The 14,027-nt window shown below is 34.0% G+C and overlaps 1 long non-coding RNA gene across 2 annotated transcripts in view; it reads right to left on the bottom strand.

The window, feature by feature from the left end:
- LOC125281050 (uncharacterized) overlaps positions 1–14,027 on the bottom strand; it is a 147,561-nt gene that overhangs the window by 131,142 nt on the left and 2,392 nt on the right. For both annotated transcript variants that reach the window (XR_007188040.2, XR_008957751.1), the window contains exon 2: positions 5,648–5,818. This is a non-coding gene — a long non-coding RNA (uncharacterized LOC125281050). The remainder of the gene's footprint in view (positions 1–5,647; positions 5,819–14,027) is intronic.

Genomic DNA, 14,027 nt, shown 5'->3' with positions numbered 1-14,027 from the left:
ACTAGAATTTATTTTTAAAATTTGTTTAAAGATTTATTTATTTATTTGAGAGAGAGTGCATGCAGATGTGAGCAGGGGGAGAGGCAGAGGGACAGAATCTTTAAGCAGTCTCCCTGCTGAGTGTGGAGCCCAATCTCACAACCCTGATATCATGACCTAAGCTGAAACCAAGAGGCGCTTAACCAACCGGGCCACCCAGGTACCTCTAACTAACTTGAATTTAAATAAAAACTTGCAACAACAACAACAAAAAAAAAAAAAAAAAAAAGAAGAAATTAAGGGTTTAAGCAACGTGTAATATGTGTTAGTTCTAGATTCATGACAAAGAAAAAGGATATAAAATATTTGTATAACACAATTAACAAACTCAATTTAGTAGATATACATAGAATTTTACAGAAGTTTGTATTCAATGGAGGATTTAAACACAAGTGGGATAAAAAAGAAAAAAAAACACTATATACTAAGCCACAAAACAAATCTCAAAAAAGCTATCAAACACTGATATCACAGAGGCCATATTCATTGAAGATGCAAAATAAGAAATTAACACACAAAAAAAGCTCTCTTCCAAGCCCCCTCCAAATCTATAAACCTATCAATTAAAGAAAATGCTTTTAAATACTTCTTTGTTAAGAAAAACATAAACTATTTTTAAAGAATAAAACCACTATTTATCAAAATGTATACTTGTGTCTATGTCAGAACTCAGAGAAAGATTTATGAACCTAAATGTATTATTAGGAAACAATAAAGACTAAAGATAAGTAATAAATATAGAACAAAAATAAACTTAAAAAAAGAAGTCAGTAAAATTAAAGCATATATTAATAAAATAAATAAAAAAAATTCTAAAGTTGATCAACAGAAATCAAAAGCAAGACTTTTGGAGAGATAAATATAAAAAATAACTGGGAAGTATGGTCATAAAAAAAGGGAGAAACCCATTAGGAACTCAAATGGACAAAGTTACTGAATAAAGTTTATTGTAAGAGAATGTATAAAATTTTATGCCATAAATTTTAAAACTATGAAAATTGTATATGCTTGTAGGAGAATGTGAATTTCCAAGTGTGTTAAAGAGGAATTAGAACAATTGAATTAAACCTTTAACCTTACAAGAAATTGAAGCAGTAGCGAGCCCAGATAATTTTAGCCCAGATAGTGAGTTCTGGCAACACCTAAAAAATAAAACATCTCTCATCTTCTGCAAAGATTTCCAGAGCAAAGAAAATAAGGTACAGCTACCTAACTTACATTATTAACCTAGTATACCCAATAGTTACCAAAAGTGAGCAATGCCAGCAAATGCCACACAAACACACACATCCCACAATATGCCATTTATAATTATAAAAGATATAAAACCATATAAAATATTAACAAGTCAAATTAAGCAGCATTTTTAAAAAAGGCATGATTAGGTAGTGTTTCTTCAGGATAAAATATATTCCCATATTAGAATATCTATTAATGTAATAATAATAAAATGTTATTTGTTTATGTCAATGAGTAACGATAAACATTTAAATTTAATAGGAAAAATATTCATAATAAAAGCATTTAACAAAACAGGTCTAGAATAGAACATCTTTAATTTAATAAAGTACCAGATATTTAAGTGAACACCATATCACAAGGGGGAAATATTAAAAATATTTCAAATTACAGTTGATACCAAGATGAAGATTCTCTCTATTGTTGCTATTCTTCAACATTACGTCAGAGGTCCTAGCTACTGGAATAATGAAAATAAAGTGGTATATACATTGAAAAAGAAGAAACAACTCTGTCATTCATATATGATGCCAAATTCTAAGATAGTCTACTACTATTTGTACATGATCGCAAATTTCAAGATAATCAGCAAGCACAATTGGCAGCAGCTAAGAAGCAAGTGGAATGGCTTGAATCAAGTTCAATATGCAAAAATCAATAGCTTTCCCACAAACCAGTAGTAAGCAATTAGAAAATATAGCAGCATGTAGTGAATACCATTCATAAAACCACAGAAACCATAATATTCCAGAAAACAAACCTAAAGAAAAATGTGCATGACCTGACTAGAGATAATTATGAAATTTTAGTTAACAAGCTATAAAAAAGACTAGTAATATGTATGTTCAAGAATGAGAACACAATATTAAAAAGGCATCTAAAAATCAGTAATATCAGTGAAATGCCCACCAAAATGCCAGTAAGACTTTCACGGAATCTGAAAAATTGATTTTAAAACACATATAATAGTTGAGAGTGCCATATCTAGGGATACGATTGAGCCTAAATACCCAGACTGACCTCTGGAGTTCTTCATTGCTTAATTCTTAATGTCAAAAATAGCTAAAAACAATGAAAACTGCTTATATGTGTATATATCCAAAGAGTTAGTAAGATTAAAGCATTTTCAACCACAAATATAAGAGAAGGTATGGCAAATCCCATTTCCAAAGATGAGTATAATAATTACTTCCATCCCACAGATCTTCTACAATGTGACCTCAATATGCTGTGAGAATCCCAAACCACACCACAAGGCTATGTATAGGTCCTCCTGCCAACAGCTCCAGCTAAGTGCAATGCTGCTTTCAAAACATCTTGATCCAGGTACCAGGCATTTGTGTAGAAGAGCTTAGAGACAATTCCAACTACCAGCCATTTGTGTCCTTCCTTAGCAGTTCAGGCTTCCCAGCTGAGACCTCAGAAATCACGGAACAGACAAGCACTTCCGGTTGAGTCCTGACCAAATTCCCAACCCACAGAATTTTTTATCCTAATAAAATTATTGTTGTTTTGTACCACTGGATTCGTGGTGGTGTGTTATGCAGTAACAGTTAATTGGAACAGCTATATTTCAGCAAGTAGCAGGAATATCGAAACTGCTTTTGCTCAGAAACTATTTGTCAAATGTAGAAACTTCAGTGGTTCTCACAGCCTTTAGGAGTCAGGACCCACCCAAGGTGGGAAATCTGATAGGAAACTCTCAAACATTGAGTTGGGAACCTCAGTGTAAGAAGGAAGCAAAGTTAAATATACTCATGCCTCTATCCTCAAAGAACTATTGTTGCCATTTCTGATCAGAGAAAAGAAAAAAAAAATCCCCGAGAAGTTGTAGCCACAAGCTAGACTTGATGTGTATTTGTAGTCAAAAGTTGAGGTTCTTATGCTTCAGTTACGATTTTTTTTAAAGATTTTATTTATTTGAGAGAGAGAGAGAGAGAGCAAGCACAAGTAGGGAGGAGGAGCAGAGGGAGAGGGAGACAGAGAAACTGACTCCCTACTGAATGGGAAGCCCTATGCAGGGCTCTATCTCAGGACCCTGAGATCATGACCCGAGCCAAAGGCAGATTCTTAACCAACTGAGCCACCCAGGCATCCCTCAATTAAGTTTTAAATGATTCTACATTTTTACTGCCCTAATGTGCTTACTGTGGTGATACAAATCCTCTCTGAAAGACTGTACCTTTCTCCTACAACCACAAGGTTCTGGTAATTAATTTTCAAATAAAATTAAATACCTCAGAACTTCTGTTCCCCATTATAATTAAGCAATGGAGATCAGATCTAACTTTCACCTGAAACAAATGAAAAATTCAAGTGTATCTATCAAACAATGGTTTCAAACACTGGACATTAGGCAGCATAAGACACTGATCCCCGGGAGGAGGGAAAAATTTGAGGTCAAGGCTCTGAATGCCCCCGTTTACAGCTTGGACGGTTCCTAGGCCACAGTACAGGGAGAAGAGACCCAGGTGGAGGCTGCTGGTACCCCTCAGTCGAGATGATGGAGTTGGGCATATGGCGAGGCCAAGGCAGCTACAGTTCACAGGAAGGAATGCCAGACCACAGAAAACTGCAGTGACTGTTCTGCATAGACATAAAAGTTACCTCTTCAAATTTTAGCTGAGTACTGATCAGTGAGTGCGTGTGAAGAAACAACTTGAGTTTGAGAAAGAACTACCTAGAGGCAGAGGGACCAATCTACAGGGCTAACAATCTACCAGCTTAAGTGGAAATACATCATAATTTAAAGGGCATTGGTTAGAATAAACACAAGTGTTTTGGGTCAGTAGTGGGGAAAGATTAATAGACTACAGGCTGCTCTGTTTCTGCCTAACAAAGCTTAAAAGCAAGCCTAAAAAGGATTAAGTTGTTTCTAAGTAACTGTATTCCAGAAAACAGCTCAAGAATATTTTAGGAACACGGAAGTTTTTAGCATCCAACAAGGTAAAGTTCAAAATGGCATTCAATAGAAAAATTTGCCAGGTATTCAAAGATATAGGAAAATATGACTCATATGATGAAAAAAAATCAGTCAATAGTAACAGACCAGAAGAGACACAGATGATAAAATTAGTAGATAAGAATGGTGAAAGTTATTATCTTCTAAATACTAAAGAAAGCAGAGGGAAGGAAGAATCTGTTAGAGAAAGGAATGAATGATACAGAAAAAGTTATCAAATTGAACTTCTAGATATAAAAAAAATTCTGATATGAAAAAAATACATTGGATGGCATTAACAACAAAAAATATTAATGACTTGAATATAATGCAATGGAGCAATACAAACTGAAATATATACAGAGAGAAAAAATATAGAAAAATATGAACAGGTCAAGCAACCCAATGTGTATGTGTTTGGAGTCCCTGAAGGAGACGAAGAGTGGGAGGATAGAAAAAAATATCTGAAGCAAAAATGACTGAAAAAATTTCAAAATTAACAAAAATCAAAAACACATAGGTCCAAGAAACTCAACAAACCCCAAACATAAGAAACATGAAGAAATCTACATCGTAACATATAATCAAATTGCTTAAAGGGACTGATAAAGGGAAAATCTTAAAAGCAGCCAGAGAGAAAAGAATCATTACTTATAGAAGAACAAATATAAATGGTAGCAGATGGCAGATTTCTTGTTGGAAATAATGCAAGGCAGAAGAAAGTGGGGTAATATCTTTGAAATACTGAAATGAAAACGACCAACCTGGACTTCTATACCCAGCAACAATGTCTTTAAAAAAATGAAGACAAAATAAAGGCTTATTCAGTCATACAAAAGAAGTCATCACTACAGGCATCATTAAAAATGTTCAAGGAAGTCCTTCAAGCAGAAAGAAAATAATAGCCAGTGGAAACGTGCATTTACACAAAGGAGTAAACAACACTACAAATTATAAATATGTAGGTAAAGATAAAAGACCTCTTTTCATATTTTAAAAAATTTCTAAAGAAAATTATTAAAAGAAAAATAATAACATAGTGTTGTGCTCATAACATATATAGAAATAAAGTGCATGACCATAACAAAAGGCCTGAGAAATGGAAGTATATTGTTTTAAGTTTCTTTTACTTGATGTAAAATAATATAATTTCCTATTGGCAGAAATTGAAGAGGTTATAAGAGCAGACCACCTGGAGCAAAACATGTTATACAACCAGGTATCCTTGGTCAGTTGCTGATACGCAGACCCAGTGAAATTATACAATTCATATGTCATAGCTCATACACGCATATTCATTTTGTTCTTGCTAAAACAGTAATAACACTGCACAAAACTAACTCAACTGTTCTTATTTCACTTCTTTGTATGTGAACATTCAACCAATAGTCTAATTGGTATTGCTAGTGACTTTCATAACACACTTACCTTGTATTTTGTGTCATGCTGAACTCCCCCACATCATAATCCACCAGAATTCTGTGCTCACAGGGCATCCTGAACTCGACATGCAATGGGACGCCAAGGAATGGTGGCAAACACACGTACTGTGTATACTTTCTCTGTTCATGCACATCATCCGTTATCCAATTAGACTCCCTTTACAAAAGACAAGTTCAAAGATAAAATTACTAAGAATCTCATGACGGTGACAGTAGAGCATTAACAAAACATAGGGCCCTTCTGAGCATGGGGTCCTGTGGGCTCACATAATTCTCAGCCATGAAGCTGACCTTGACTGGTACATTCTAGAACTCAGTAAAAATTAGGGGGAGTGTTGGGTTTTGCTAAAGGTTCAGGGCTGCTTGGCCGACCACTCGGTGGGACTGGCCCTCTCCATTCTCTTAGTTCACTTCCTTATCTCTTTGGTCCAGGTACAGAAAGTAGTGTTGTTACCCTCCTGGTTGGGGTCATATCATGTGGTCTGGTGCCAAAGGATGAACCACCCTCTTGGTTCCCAGTGATCCACTGAAGCCCTGAGAATGGCCAGGTGTTTACCTAGGTTAACAGCCAAGGCTTCAGCTATACCTGGCAGGATGGTGGGAAAGCCCCTGGGGTTAATGTCAATATTGAAAATTATTTAATTCATTAAACCAATATGAAAAGTTGAAAAACATTATGATCATTTCAAACATGCAGAAATATATTTGATAAAGCCAATATCCACCTAAGATTTTTTAGAAAAATCTTTAATAAGAAGTGAAAGGGAACTTCCTTAAGCTGATAAAGAATGCCATAAAAAAATTCATAGCTAAGAAATACTTAATGATAAAATTGATGTGAAAATGTTGCGGTTCAGAGAGAATGGTCAAGGAAGAATTATGAGGTGTCTTCAGTGCAAAAAGGTATTTTATTAAAGCATGAGGATGGGATGTGTGGGCAGAAAGAGCTGCATCGGGGTTGTGAGGAGTGGCTGACTGCATACTTCCTAGTTGGGAGGGGGTTAAGGATAGCATAAGTCTCTAAGGACTCTGGAAGCAAGGTTTCCAGGACCTCGAGGGGCTAGCTGTTGTTAGAAATAGGTCATTTACTACTGTCTAATAAAACCTTAGTCATGAGACCCTTCGGATGTTTATCAGCAGGACATACGCTTAGAGAATGATTGCTAACATATACCTTGGGGGTACAAATAAAGGAAGCTTCCAAAGGAATTTGAATATGTTGAAGGAGACTTACAGGATCCCGGAGGTTTGGCTAAGGTTAAGCTAAAGTACTAGCATTGAGGCAGTTGAGTTCCTAGAGGAAGGTCACTCTGCCTGTCTCAAGGATTTGTCAATAGGCTATAAATTGTAAGGAAATTTAATTTTTTTCTTTTCCCTTTGTTCCCCACATCAAAAATATTTAAAGCTTTCCCTTTGAGATTACAGAGAAGGTAAGAATGCTGACCATCATCACTTCTATTCAATACTGTAGCATGAAAAATAACCAATAAATATTGAAAAGAAAAAAGTCATTATTTACCAAATTATTGTGTAAAAAATAAAATGATGCAATTTAAAAAAAGTTCAACAAAATTTTAAGACAGAATAAAAATTCAAATATCAATGTGAACTTCTGCTTCACGCCGGACTAGCCCTTCTACCTTACAACTGGACAAAATATAGGAAGCAATATTTTTCAAGCATTGGGCAAGAGTTATCACTGACTGTGATTCCTTAAAGAAGGGGAATACTTGACATGAGCCCCAGGTTCACTACAGCTCTCTGTCTGAAGCCAATTTCCTGATCACAGCATAAGGAGCTGAAGTGCAAGCAAAGCACATTGGTTTCACAGATCTGCAGAGGCAGATTTTAGTGCTTGAGGTTGTTGAAACATCTGGAATCTGCAGGGCAGGATATTGGAGAGAAGAAAGATGCACATTAGGAAGGATCCAAAAGTCTGCTTGGGGGTTTCCTACAAGTCCTTGGACAAGGAATAGGCTGGGCATACGCAATGAGAGACTTTGCAAAGCTTACCAAAGACCAGTGGCGATGAGATCGGGAGAACAAAGATATTAGAGATTGATCAGAGCTGAGAGAGAAAATTCCAGCCCAAGCAGAATGAAGAGACCTCAGAAATACTTCAGGAATAAAACTGAGATAGCAGAACAACCACAACTTAGGCGCAAGGGCCATTTCGTAAAATAAGAACTACTCTGGACCTGTGCAAACAGAGCTTAAAACCAAGCCTGGACAAGAACAGGAAGGGAAACTGAGTATGGAATCTGAGGCTAGCCAATGCAAAGGGTCTTGGGAATCATCTTGGAATCCCCACTAATCCACCTTCACAGAGTATAAAACCAAGCCTAGACAAATGCAAGGTGACTGGATCTAACTGAACTTGCTGTTAGTAAAAAACAAACAAAATAAAAACAAAGCACTTTTCAGAGGAATTTAACATCCTACAGGGCCCCTACGGTGTATCACCCACAATGTTCAGTATTCAATAAAAAGTTACCAGATATGCAAAGAAAAAGAAAATATGACCAACAGCAAAGAAAATAGCAGTCAATAAAAACTGATCTTGAGAAGGTCTAGATGTTTTAATTACTAGGTAACGTGTTTGAAACAAATATTATAAACATGTTCAAGGACTTAAAGGGAAATACAGCCTTAACGAGTGAAAAGTTAAGGAATCTCAGTAAGCAGAAATATAACAAATATAAATAGAAATATGATAAACATTTAAAGGGGAATTCTAAAAATTCTATAGTAGCTTAATTGAAAAAGTTACTGAATAAGCTTAAGGGCAGATTAAAGACAGCAGAAGTGGGCATCCAATCTGAAGAACAAAAATAAAGTCTTAAACATTACCAGAACCCCAGTGATCTGGGTGATATATTATCATTCATGTAACTGGCTTTAAAGAATGAAAGAGATGGTAACTACACTTAATCTGGTGAGCATTGCATAATGTATGTAATTGTCAAATCACTATGTTATACACCTGAGGTCAATATAATATTGTATATTTACTGTACTTCAATAAAAGATAAAAATAAGAATGAAAAAAGAATTACAATGGGCCAGAAAAGTTAATTGAAAAATTATAGCTGAAAACTTCCCAAATAATATGAAGCCTTGGCTTTTACATCCCAGTTCAGCAAAATCAAAGTAAGATAAATACAAAGAGAAGCACATGTACACACCTAGACACATGATAGTCACAAGACTGAAAAACAAGGATAGCATCTTGAAAGCAGTCAGAGGTGGGGGAAAAAGACAGATTGCAAACAGGTACAGTAAGATAAATAATGGCTAACCTCACAAAGAAATATGGTGGCAAGAGGACAATTGAATGACATATTTAAAGTGCTCAAAGAAAAAATTACTGTCAACCTTAAATTCTAAGTAACTTACAAAAAAGGAGAGAGGAGACAGACATTTTCAGATAAAAACTGAGAGAAAATATCACCAAGACACCTGGACTATTAAAAATACTAATTCCTAACACCATTTATTGAAGAGACTTCCTTCCCCATTGCATATTCTTGGCTCCTTTGTTGTAAATTAATTGGTCATATATACATGAGGTTATGCCTGGATCTCTATGCTGTTCTTTTGATCTATGTGTCTGTTTTTATGAAAATTGTTTTAATTACTATAGTTTTGTAATATAGTTTGAATTCAGGGAGCATGCTGCCTCCAGCTTTGTTTCTCTTTCTTAAGATTACTTTGGGTAAATGTAAATTGGCGTAGCCACTATGGAAAACAGTATGGAATGTTCCTCAAAAACTTAAAAATAGGGGGCACCTGGGTGGCGCAGTCATTAAGCATCTGCCTTTGGCTCAGGGCGTGATCCCAGTGCTCTGGGATCGAGCCCCACATCAGGCTCTTCTGCTAGGAGCCTGCTTCTTCCTCTCCCACGCCCCCTGCTTGTGTTCCCTCTCTCGCTGGCTGTCTCTTTCTGTCAAATAAATAAATAAAATCTTTAAAAAAAACAAAAGCAAAAACTTAAAAATAGAACTACCATATGATCCAGCAATTCCACTTTTGGGTATTTTTCTGAAGAAAATGAAAACACTAATTCAAAAAGATATATATACCCCTATGTTCATTGTAGCATTATTTATAAGAGTCAAGATATGGAAACAACCTACGTGCCCATTAACAAATGGATAAAGAAACTGTGGTGTGTGTGTGTGTATATATATATATATATATATATATATATATATATACAATGTGCATATATATAACATATATGTGTGTGTATATATAATGTGTACATATATATAATATATATATAAAATATATAGTGGAATATTACTCAACCATAAAAAAGAATGAAATGTTACCATTTGTAACAACATGGATGGACCTCAAGGGCATTATGCTAAGTGAAATAAGTCATAGAAAGACAAGCACCATATTATCTCTCTTATATGTGAAATCTACAGAGAAAAACAAAACAAAGAAAAACAAAATAAACAAACAACCCCTGCCTCCAAAACAAAACAACAACAACAACAAAAAATAGGCTCATAGATATAGATAATAGAATAGTGGTTGCCAGAGTCAGGGTCAGGGGTTGGGAAAAAATGCACTCCAATTGTAGTTTTTGATCCAGTATCTATATCTATATCTAAAAATTGGATTCACTCTTTTATGTACTCATTACCATTTTTGAAGATCTACCTAGGAGTTTCCCAACAGTGAGCTAAGCACTACACAGTATTGAAGAGGAATGAATCTTAGAGTAGTGGGTTGGGGAGATGGATGCTAATTAGAAAATAAAAGTACACAAGAGGATTTAATGGCTTTTTAAAGTAATTGTTAAAAATTTAATCTCCCTGAGCCTCAATTTCCTTATTTCTGAAGATAATGCGGGATAGTAAATGTAACTTGAGATAAATGTTGCAAGAAATAATTGAAATGTGTAGACATATTTGTTGAGTCCAAAGAAAACGTTCAAAAGTAAAAATGTATGTATGTATACTTGTATTCATTTTTATTTGAAATATACTCACATATATATGTATATAATAACAGAATCATTTATAATCTCATATTTTGTGTGAAAGGAAACTTGAAAGTTGGAGAGGATAGAAAAAACTACTAATTCTACAATACAAAGGGAATTGATATTATTGGAGATGTAGAAAGAACAAAAAGCGCCAGAAATGGTAAATATATGAGGAAATATAAAAGACAATTCTCTTTGTTTTCTTTAAAAAAGCTAACCATTTAGGTCAAAAGCAAATACATTTAAAATTGAGGTTTTATAATGCATTTAAAAGAAACATATACAAAGTAATACAAAAGATGAAGTGGGGGCAGATGAATGGAATTACACTGTCATAGGGTTCTGACATCTCTGAAGTGTGATGTATGAATGGGAAGTGTAAAGTAATGTGTATGAAATGTGCAACTGTGAACTCCAGCTCTGGGCTGCTGGGAGTGGAGGAGAAAACCAGGGACAGTGTGAAGGAGGGGCATAGAGGGATCACTCTTAAATATATAATACTGATGAATCTTAGCAATAATTTGAGGATACATATTATTAATTCTAGAATTATAGATCACTACATCAAACAATTGCAGAATACACATTCTTCTCAAGTACATTGGGAACAATCACTGAGATAAGACATATGCTGGTCTATAAAATAAGTTACAGTAATTTTCAGAAGTTTGAAATCTTACAGAGTATGTTCTCTAACAACAATGGAACTAAACTAAATGTCAATAATAAATAAGATATTTAGAAAATCCCCAACTACTTGGGACTCTAAACAACACAATTCTAGATAAATAATCCAATGATAAAACTCACAGAAAGAGAAATTTAAAAATATTTTCAAATGAATGCTAATTAAAACACAACATATCAAAATTTATGGGATATCACTGAGGCAGTCCTTACAAGTAATTTTCTAGCTTTAAATGCCTATAATTTTACAGGACAACAATTTAAATCAATTATCTTACTTTCCACTTTAGGATATAGAAAAATAAAGTGAAGTTGGTGGAAAAAACAGAAAATCAATGAAATAGAAAGTAAATATGAGAAAGTTAACAAAGCCAAAATTTGGTTTTCTGAAAAGGTCAATACATTTGAATCTCACAAATAGTTGTTAGAAATGCAAAACAGTGTAACACCTTGGGGAAAAAATTTAGTATTATATTTTCATTTAGAATGTGCACATGCTCTATAAATCTGTGATTCTACTCCTAGTTATAAATCAAAGAGAAACTCTCGTACATCTACACCAGGAAACTTACTTAAGAATGCTTATGACTGCCCTATTTATTATAAAACAAACCCAGAAATAGCCGCAAAGCCCTGCAATAGAAGAATAGATATGAGTTGTGGCATGTTCATGCGCTAGAATATTATAAGGAACTAAATCAATCACAACTATGAAGAACAATTAATTTAACTAAAAAATTCTTGAGTGCCCATTAGGTGCTTGGCACTGATCTCAGCACCTGCGATACATCAGTTAAAAACTGACAGGATCTCTACCCTCAAACAACTTACATTCTTGAGGTAGAGAAAGATAATAAGTAATTCACATAATAAACAGGTAAATTATGTATAAAGTACACTAAAAAGTGATGCATGGCTATAAACAAAAGAACAAGTGAAGCATTGGTAAGTGGGCTCTGGAATACTTGAGTTGGAGTTTAGATATAGGGGGAGCATAGGAAGATTGCTTTTATCAGTGTGATACTAAATGTATATAATATTGATGAGTCTTAGCAAATGGTGAGTTACAAAAGTACATCCAGATGCTATGCCTCAATTCTGTCCTGTAGCAGTGAAAACTATGAAAACCTGCAATTGCTCCTTTCTCCTGTGTGAGCAATTCAGAGGCCTTGTTTTGAGCGTGAAAGGGCATGAGATCAAAGCAGTTTTGATTAATAAGTCACCACCCGGATATAAGGGGGTTATCAGCTGAAAAAAGGCCATTATTATTATGTGTACCCTTAAGAAGGGAAAAAAATGCTGTCAGTGAATTATCTGTAAACTGCATCCTGTTTTCAGAATGTTTAGAATCATTACCATATTGGATTAAATTTTCAATAAACTGAAAAAAAAAAAGGAAATGTGAACATTTTCAACTGGCTACAAGATATACCTTTTACCTACATGTCATTTGCCAGTTAAAGAAATAGCTAGCAGTTAAACATCTGAAATTATATCCTCAAAATATTTGTAATATGGGATCCATCTTTCTTCTATGAACATGAAATAATTCTATCTGTTCTTATATCATCTGAAGAATATTTTGGATACAATTTTATTTCAGATTTCAGAGATAATCTTGTGTTCAAGTAATCAAAAGTCAAATGAACATAGAAATATGTATTTAATAATGTATGTCAGTTCTTCCCAGAAAGTTCATTCTATAATGTGCTATATAGCTATAATTTCAAATACTACACAAATTAATGAAAAATTTTTTTATGGTTTATTAATTTTCTGAGTTTCGTAAAGGAAGTTTTTCTTTAGGAAAGTTTTTCTTTAGGAAAAACATACACATTTTCAAGGTTTTATTAAGTGGTTTCTATTTAGTACTATGGGCTAAAACCAAGATTTTCAAGCACAGACTTTGGGGATTACAGGGATTTCTTAAACTAATTCACATGAAAAATCATTTCTTTACACGTTTTAAACAAAATTCACCTTAAATGCCTCCCTATATTCTAGAATGACTGAACAGAAATAGTAATATGCATATTTGACCTATCAAACGGCCATTTTCCAGCTACTGAGATAGCTAATTTGGATATTTAAACTTTAAAATTTAAGGCAAAGAACTGCTGAAAAAGATTAAATAATTTGATGTTATATTTCTTATTTTAATATACCCAATGAATTTCATATATTTTGACAGAATCATAATTTCTCCAAATGATCCAAATTGGTACCCCCAAATTTCAAGCTATATGCATATTCATCTAGAACAAAGTGTTAGCATATGTAATTATTAGATTCTAATTTATATTTCAACTTACCACAAATTTAAATGTAGCATGTCTGTCATTACATGGTAAAGAAATAAGCATATTCATAACATACATCTGGATGTTTTAATTTTACATTAAGCCATTTACTTTTTGTTCCATATCCCTAAGATAGACTTTATTTCATATTAGGTTAGTTTGTACTTCATAATTTCTTCTAATGTATACTTGTGCCTATGGGGAAATTTCAAATTATATATGTTCCAAGTATTGGAGCAGAAGCATAAGTTAAAAAATAAACAACTGAGGCATGGGTAACATGAGACTTTCCTACTCCAAAGTGGAGAAGTTAACTAGAAACATTATTTTTTGGAGTTTAACATCTGGATAAACACTTGCAAAACTATTTGCAATAG

Source organism: Ursus arctos, unplaced genomic scaffold, assembly GCF_023065955.2.
Source record: "Ursus arctos isolate Adak ecotype North America unplaced genomic scaffold, UrsArc2.0 scaffold_6, whole genome shotgun sequence".
Taxonomy (NCBI): domain Eukaryota; kingdom Metazoa; phylum Chordata; class Mammalia; order Carnivora; family Ursidae; genus Ursus; species Ursus arctos.
This window is presented reverse-complemented; position numbering and strand designations above follow the sequence as displayed.